Source organism: Somniosus microcephalus, unplaced genomic scaffold (genome assembly GCF_052327205.1).
Source record: "Somniosus microcephalus isolate GS21.2 unplaced genomic scaffold, FLI_Smic_1.0 unresolved_chr1, whole genome shotgun sequence".
Classification (NCBI taxonomy): domain Eukaryota; kingdom Metazoa; phylum Chordata; class Chondrichthyes; order Squaliformes; family Somniosidae; genus Somniosus; species Somniosus microcephalus.
This window is the reverse complement of record NW_028225179.1, coordinates 149,850,663-149,858,800: the sequence shown is the minus strand read 5'-3', so window position 1 is coordinate 149,858,800 and position 8,138 is coordinate 149,850,663. Positions and strand designations below refer to the sequence as shown.

At 43.3% G+C, this 8,138-nt stretch overlaps 1 pseudogene across 1 annotated transcript in view; it reads left to right on the top strand.

The window, feature by feature from the left end:
* Nucleotides 1-443: 443 nt before the first annotated feature.
* Nucleotides 444-8,138, top strand: part of LOC147096244 (zinc-binding protein A33-like) — a 64,093-nt pseudogene continuing 56,398 nt past the window's right edge. The window contains exons 1-3 of the transcript XR_015074583.1: nucleotides 444-1,069; nucleotides 1,158-1,253; nucleotides 1,340-1,573. The product of XR_015074583.1 is annotated as a zinc-binding protein A33-like (transcript). The remainder of the gene's footprint in view (nucleotides 1,070-1,157; nucleotides 1,254-1,339; nucleotides 1,574-8,138) is intronic.

The window sequence follows — 8,138 nt, the reverse complement described above, 5'->3', positions numbered from 1 at the left end:
CCAGACTCAGTTAAAATTCCCGTTAGTCTCTCAGTCTGATGATGGGCGCACCCCGAAACATCACAGACTGTCTTTTCTCTTTGTAAATGCGATTCTATTTCATCCAGGTGTGAACAGCACTTGCAGGGACTCGCGTGATCTGTGACTGGGAACCGGGTCTGGATCCACCCACAGAACCATGACACCAGCAGATTGAATCAGCAAGGACTGAAACTGATCCAGGCAGCTCTTTGACATTTATGGCACTTTGTGTTTCAGGGTGAGCGGCTGCAATCATTAACACAATTCAGTTTATGGATCCGTATCTCACACCGTGTGTCACCAGAGCGAGTTTGGTCTGGATCAAAGTGCCCTGGAATCTCGATCCCCGCCCATCTCCGGCTCCTCCCTCCCTCTCTCTCCCTTCCCCCACTGCCCACGCCCCACGGACCTACACCCTCCCGGCCAAGGTTCTCCAACACTGTTTGTCCTTTATTCTGCTCGAGGTTTTATCTCCCTGTGTAAAAGTCGATTGGACATAGACTAGTTTATATAGTAATAATAATTCCCTGAGTATTGCCGTGAACTTCATCGGGAAATCGCTGAACTGAGGCTGTTCGGCAGCGCAGTAAACGCTGAAACTGAAAACGGTTTGAATGAGGAAGTGCTGAGGGTGAACATGGCTTCCAGACAGCAGGCCGAGAGTTGGACCGAGGAGACAATTTGTCCCATTTGTCTGGATTTCTTCACCGATCCAGTAATACTGGAGTGTGGACACAACTTCTGCCGCTCCTGTATCACACAGTGTTGGGAAAAGAAGGAGACAAACTCCTGCCCGGAATGTAGAGCGGAGTTTTCGGAAATAAACCTCAAGGTTAATCGGGCCTTAGCGAATCTGGCCGAGAAAGCTCGAAAATTAAAGCTGAATCCGAAAGAGAAGGAAAGTAAATTTCACTGTGAGGAACATCAGGAAGAACTGAAGCTGTTTTGTGAAACTGACAAGAAATTGATCTGTTACACTTGTAGAGATGCGCGGGAACACAAATCTCACAACTTCATGCCCATTAAAGAAGCTGTTGGAATCTACAAGGTAAAAGGAACAGGTTTGATCACCTGATTATTTTATCACATTTTCATGTCTAACACTTTTATTCTGTGATTTTCTCTCCCAATCCCAGGATCAGCTGAAATCTTCCTTAGATTCTCTCACAGAGAAGAAATCGGCGGTTCTAGAAAGAGAGCGACGGCAGAAACAGAAGATTTCCGAAATTAGGGTAAATCTCCCTTTGCTGATTTTCGAAATTTGATGCTTTTTTTGCTTTTATTGCGGAAAAAATATTTTTCACATTTCATTTGGTAGGAACAGTCGAGCAGTCTGCAGACCCGCATCACATCCGAGTTCGCTAAAATACACCAGATTCTCAGTGAGAAAGAGCAGCGATTAATCCGAGATCTCAGGGAACAAGAGGAGAGGATTCTAGAATCAATGGAGGAAAATCTTCGTCAGATTCAAGAGAATTTAAATTCTATTCAGGAGAAACTCTCAAAGTTGCAGAAACAGATGGAGCAAAAAGACGAGCTGACATTTCTGAAGGTGAGGATTATATTTCAGTTCAGTTCAGTGAAAGTTCACAGTCACAAAATGACGGGCGAGAATTTTGAAATAAATGCAGCATTTTCCCAATAATTCGGCACTGATTTAAACCGGTCGATTGTTTTCTCCATTCCCGGGAGGATCTGCTATTGTCACCGAAATAATCGGCCTCCCACAAAATCTACAGGATCCCGGGAATATCTGCACCTTCCCCGGGAATGAGTTGCCCTGATCTTGAAACTCAACTTGTAATTATTTCTGTGGTGCCCAAGTTTAATATTCTCCTGAAACTCACATTCCAATCCAGTTCCAGTCCCATGTTGTGAGTGTGTGGGTGTGTCTGGTAGGGTGGGTGTGAGAGGCACTGTGTCTGGGAGTGACACTGATGTTGATTTCCAGTATCTGATATATATCCTCTTTCTATTTTTCGTCTAATTTCTGTTGGCCTGTTTTCAAATATGCCGCTCATAGAATTACACAGAATTTTACAGCACAGAGACCGGCCATTCGGCCCATCAGGTCAATGTGGGTGTTTATGCTCCACACGAGCCTCCTCCCACCTTACTTCATCTCACCCTATCAATATATCCTTCTGTTCCTTTCTCCCTCATGTACTTATCTCGCTCCCTTTTAAATACATCTGTGCTATTCGCCTCAACTACCCGATGCGATAGCGAGTTCCACATTCTAAACACTCTCCGAGGAAGGAGATTTCTCCCGAATTCCTCTTTGGATTCATTAGTTACTCTTATATTTATAACCCCTTGCTTTAGACTCCCCCACAACTGGAAACATCTTCTCTACATCGACCCTGTCGAATCCTTTCATAATGTTAAAGACCTCTCGCAGGTCACCTCTCGATCATCTGGAGAATAATTGATTTGATTGAATTTTTCGAGGGGGTGACTAGGCATGTGGATGAGGGTAGTGCAGTTGATGTAGTCTACATGGACTTCAGTAAGGCTTTTGACAAAGTCCCGCATGGGAGACTGGTCAAGAAGGTAAGAGCCCATGGGATCCAGGGCAATTTGGCACATTGGATCCAAAATTGGCTTAGTGGCAGGAGGCAGAGGGTGATGGTCGCAGGTTGTTTTTGTGACTGGAAGCCTGTGTCCAGTGGTGTACCGCAGGGATCGGTGCTGGGTCCTTTGCTGTTTGTAGTGTACATTAATGATTTAGATATGAATGTAGGAGGTATGATCAGTAAGTTCGCAGATGACATGAAAATTGGTGGCATGGTAAATAATGAGGAGGGAAGCCTCAGGCTACAGGATGATATAGACGGGTTGGTCGGATGGGCAGAAAAGTGGCAAATGGAATTTAACCCTGAAAAGTGTGAGGTGATGCATTTTTGGAGGACTAACAAGGCAAGGGAATACACAATGAATGGTAGGACCCTAGGAAGGACAGAGGATCAGAGGGGCCTTGGTGTGCATTGTGGTGATTATTCTTGTTTTATAAGAAGCATTGTAATTGGTTGCCTGTTTTCCTGCCTTGAGATATATGCTGTAAACTTACTGATTAGTTGATTCCATGTGACCTGTGGTGGCCATTTTAAATTCAGTTCTCTACAGCTTGGTTGAGACTGGGTGCTTAACATGTACTGCTGGTTTTTTAAGGTTAATAAAGCCTAGCTTTTGAAAGGCAAGCTACTCTTTATTTCAATTTATTAACCTTTTGCTATAATGGAACGATATCTTCGACCGGAACGATTTAATGCTGACCCTAATTCTGCAGGAGTGGATGATCAATGGAAACATTGGTATCGTACATTTAAAAACTTTTTGGGTGTGTTGGATCAGCAATCTCTGAATAAGTTGGATATACTAATCAACTACATTGCTCCGGATGTGTATAAGTATATTTTGGACTGTGAAACTTATGAATTGGCTATTGCTACGTTGGATTTTTTTTTTGTTAAACCCAAACATGAGGTATTTGCACGTCACCTTTTATCTGCCCGTAGGCAGCAGGCAGGAGAATCCTTGGATGCTTATTTACAAGCACTCCGGCGCCTTGGTGCTAACTGTAATTATAAGGCCGTGTCTGTAGAAGAACATAAGAAAGAGTCGGTACGGGATGCATTTATTAATGGATTACTGTCTAGATCAATTCGTCAGTGGATATTAGAAAATAAGACCTTGGATCTTAAGAGTGCTTTTGAGCAAGCCTCTACATTGGATTTGGCTCAGAGAAGTTCGGATTCTTATGCTCTTTTTGATCGGCCTGCGACCGTGGTTTCGGCGGTTCTGGATGAAAGGGAGTCACGTGGATTTAATAGGAGTGGTTTACCAGATTCCGAAACAGTTTCTACTTCGGCAGCTGTTGCCTCTAGGATTCAGAAGTGTTATTTTTGCGGGAACGCCCGGCACCCCCGTCTGAAGTGCCCTGCCCGGGAGGCTGTGTGTAGTAAATGCGGCAAGGGAGGTCATTATGCGCGTGTTTGCAAATCAGTTGCCTCCTCTGCGACCATTCAGCCTTTAGATAGGGCGTTTATTGCATCAGTTTCTGCCGCTTTTTCCCATGGCCTAAACAAAGCTATAGTTATGGCCCAAGTTAATGGGTTAGAAGTGAAGGCCCTTATAGATACGGGCAGTACTGAGAGCTTTATAAGTCTTCAGTTTGTGAGGGAGAAGCGTTTGAAAATTTTGCCTGCTTCCTATCAGGTGTGTATGGCTCAGACGACTCTCACCTCACAAGTAGCTGGTTGTTGCCTTGTGAAATTAATTCTCCTAGGTAATACGTATACTGATATACGCCTATCCGTTCTGCCTAATCTCTGTGCGGACATTTTGATTGGTCATGATGTGCTTCAATTACATGAGTCCGTCAGTCTTTCTTTCGGAGGAACTAAGCCACCTTTGTCTATTTGTGGATTAACTTCTTTATTCATTTCTCCATTATCACTTTTTTCCAATTTGATGCCGAACTGTAAGCCAATTGCTACCAAGTCAAGAAGGTATAGCAGTCAAGATAAAGAATTTATTAATTCTGAAGTTCAACGTCTTTTATTGGAAGGAATCATTGAACCTAGTTTTTCGCCCTGGCGGGCACAGGTAGTTGTCACCACTAATGAGAGACATAAGCGAATGGTGATAGACTACTCTCAAACTATTAACAGTTATACTCAATTAGATGCGTACCCCCTGCCTAAGATTGATGAGCTTATCAATAAAGTATCTCAATATAAGGTTTTTAGCACTATTGACCTAAAGAGTGCTTATCATCAGATTCCTATCGCTAAGAGGGACAAACCATATACGGCCTTTGAAGCTGGCGGAAAGCTGTACCAGTTTTGCCGAGTACCATTCGGTGTTACTAACGGTGTCGCCTGTTTTCAACGGGCAATGGATGCTTTTATAAGTGATAACTCTCTCTCTGACACCTTCTCATATTTAGATGACATCACGGTGTGTGGCAAATCAAGGGTGGAGCACGATTTTAATCTAGAAAGATTCCTTCAAGTTGCGGAAAAAGTTGGCTTAACTTTCAATAAAGAGAAGTGTATCTTTTCGACCACCGAGGTAAATTTACTGGGGTATATTATCTCGGGAAACAAGATTAAACCAGATCCAGAACGGCTGCGACCACTGATTGAGTTACCTTGCCCTACTAATTCTAAGGCCTTGCAACGAGTTGTTGGACTGTTTTCTTATTATTCTAATTGGATTGCAAACTTCTCGCAGAAGATCCGGCCCCTTATTCAGGTTACGACATATCCTCTATCATGGGAGGCCAGGATGTGTTTTGATAATCTTAAAAAGGATATCCTTGGAGCAGTTGTGCATTCTATTGATGAGCAGGTTCCCGTCGTGATTGAGACGGACGCTTCCGATTTTGCAATTGGGGCTACCCTGAACCAAAATGGAAGACCTGTGGCCTTTTTCTCACGTACTCTGAGCAATAGTGAGCAGAGACATTCATCAATAGAGAAAGAGGCGTACGCAATAGTAGAAGCACTGCGTAAATGGAGACATTATTTATCTGGGCAACATTTTACGTTAGTAACTGACCAAAAATCTGTGTCCTTCATGTTTGATGTCAAACATTTCGGAAAGATTAAGAATGATAAAATAATGAGGTGGAGGATCGAGTTGGCATGCTATCATTTTGATATAGTCTATCGTCCGGGGAAGGATAATGTTGCCGCTGATGCGCTGTCGAGGGCTTATTGTTCTGTGCTTCACGGAGATACGCTTATTAATCTTCATAATGCTTTGTGCCATCCTGGTGTTACGAGAATGATACACTTCGTACGCAGTAAGAATTTGCCCTTTTCAGTTGAAGACGTCAAGCGGATGACTTCGTCATGCTCTGTCCGCGCCCGGTGTAAACCGAATTTCTTTAAGCCTCAACAAGCTCATCTTATAAAGGCTACTCCTCCCTTTGAACGCCTGAGCATTGATTTTAAGGGGCCTCTTCCTTCAACGACTCAGAATCGATATATATTTACTGTTGTGGATGAGTTTTCAAGGTTCCCTTTTGCTTTTCCTTGTGCAGATGTATCAGCTGCTACAGTTATTAAATGTCTGACTCAACTTTTTGTCATCTTTGGGATGCCTGCGTATATCCATTCGGATCAGGGAAGTTCTTTTATGTCTTCCCAGTTGAAGGAATACCTCCAGAGTCGGGGAATTTCTACTAGCAGAACTACCCCGTATAATCCCCAGGGTAATGGACAGTGTGAACGATACAATGGGGTGATCTGGAAGGCAGTTATGTTGGCTTTGACATCCCAGAACCTTAAGAATACACAGTGGGAAATGGTACTGCCTGATGCCCTGCATTCCATTAGATCATTGCTTTCAACGGCTACTAATGTGAACCCCCATGAAAGGCTCTTCAACTATCCGCGGAGATCCTCTACGGGATATTCGGTACCTTCATGGCTTACTATGCAGGGACCTGTGCTGCTCCGACGCCATTTTAGTCTGTCAAAGTATGATCCTTTAGTGGAGGAGGTGGAGCTATTGGAGGCAAATTCCCAATATGCTCATATTCGATTCCAAGATGGGAAAGAAAGTACGGTTTCAGTTAAAGACTTAGCTCCTTGTGGTGGCCAGCCCTCTCCTGAGGACATTAACAATAGCCATAATTCAGATAATGTTGATGTCGTCACAGATACTACGAATATTTCCAATCCTATTGCAGACACTTACAATTCTCTCAGTCTGCCCCCGATGGATGTTCATGACCCTCCCAGTCTACCTTCTAATGGGACTTCCAATCCGGAAATCGTTGATAATCGGGATATTGATAGCCTCCCTGCAGAAGATATTTCTGTGTCTCCTGGTGTGGGAGGGCAAGGAACTCCACCAAGGCTAAGAAGGTCGACACGAACAAGATATCCGGTCAACCGATTAAAAATGGACTTTTAAAATAATTAATAATTTAATAGTAAAATTTTAAAATTGTTGAAGGCATTATACATGTATTGCTCTAGCCATAAATAACTAATTGTAAACTGTAAAGGCTACCTAGGTTGAAGTATATTTTAAAAGGAGGGGTGAATGTGGTGATTATTCTTGTTTTATAAGAAGCATTGTAATTGGTTGCCTGTTTTCCTGCCTTGAGATATATGCTGTAAACTTATTGGTTAGTTGATTCCATGTGACCTGTGGTGGCCATTTTAAATTCAGTTCTCTACAGCTTGGTTGAGACTGGGTGCTTAACATGTACTGCTGTTTTTTTAAGGTTAATAAAGCCTAGCTTTTGAAAGGCAAGCTACTCTTTATTTCATGCATGTACATAGATCCCTGAAGGCAGCAGGTAGATAAGGTGGTTAAGTAGGCATATGGGTTACTTGCCTTCATTAGCCGTGGCATAGAATATAAGAGCAGGGAAGTTATAATGGAGCTGTACAAAATGCTAGTTAGGCCACAGCTGGAACACACTATAGGAAGGATGTTATTGCATTAGAGAGGGTGCAGAGGAGATTCATCAGGATGTTACCTGGGCTGGAGCGTTTCAGCTATGAAGAGAGACTTGACAGGCTGGGGTTGCTTTCCTTAGAGCAGAGAAGGCTGAAGGGGGTGTACAAAATTATGAGGGGCATAGATAGGGTAGATAGAAAGGAACTTTTCCCCATAGTAGATGGGTCAATAACCAGGGGGCATAGTTTCAAGGTAATGGGCAGGAGGTTTAGTGGGGATTTGAAGAAAAACTTTTTCACCCAGTGGGTGGTTGGAATCTGCAACTCACTGCCTGAACGGTTGGTAGAGGCAGGAACCCTCACATCATTCAAGAAGCATTTAGATGAGCACTTGAAACGCCATAGCATACAAGGCTACGGACCAAGTGCTGGAAAATGGGATTAGAATAGACAGGGCTTGATGGCCGGTGTGGACACGATGGGTCAAAGGGCCTCTTTCTGTGCTGTGTAACTCTATGACTCTAATCTTTCCTGTTAGTTGTACCCTCGCCGTTCTGGTATAATTCTTGTAAATCATTTTTATACTTTCTCCTGTGCTTCTATGTCCCTTTTTTATTCATTCATGGGATGTGCGCGTCGCGGGCAAGGCCAGCATTTATTGCCCATCCCTTTTTGTAATATCCTCTTTCTATC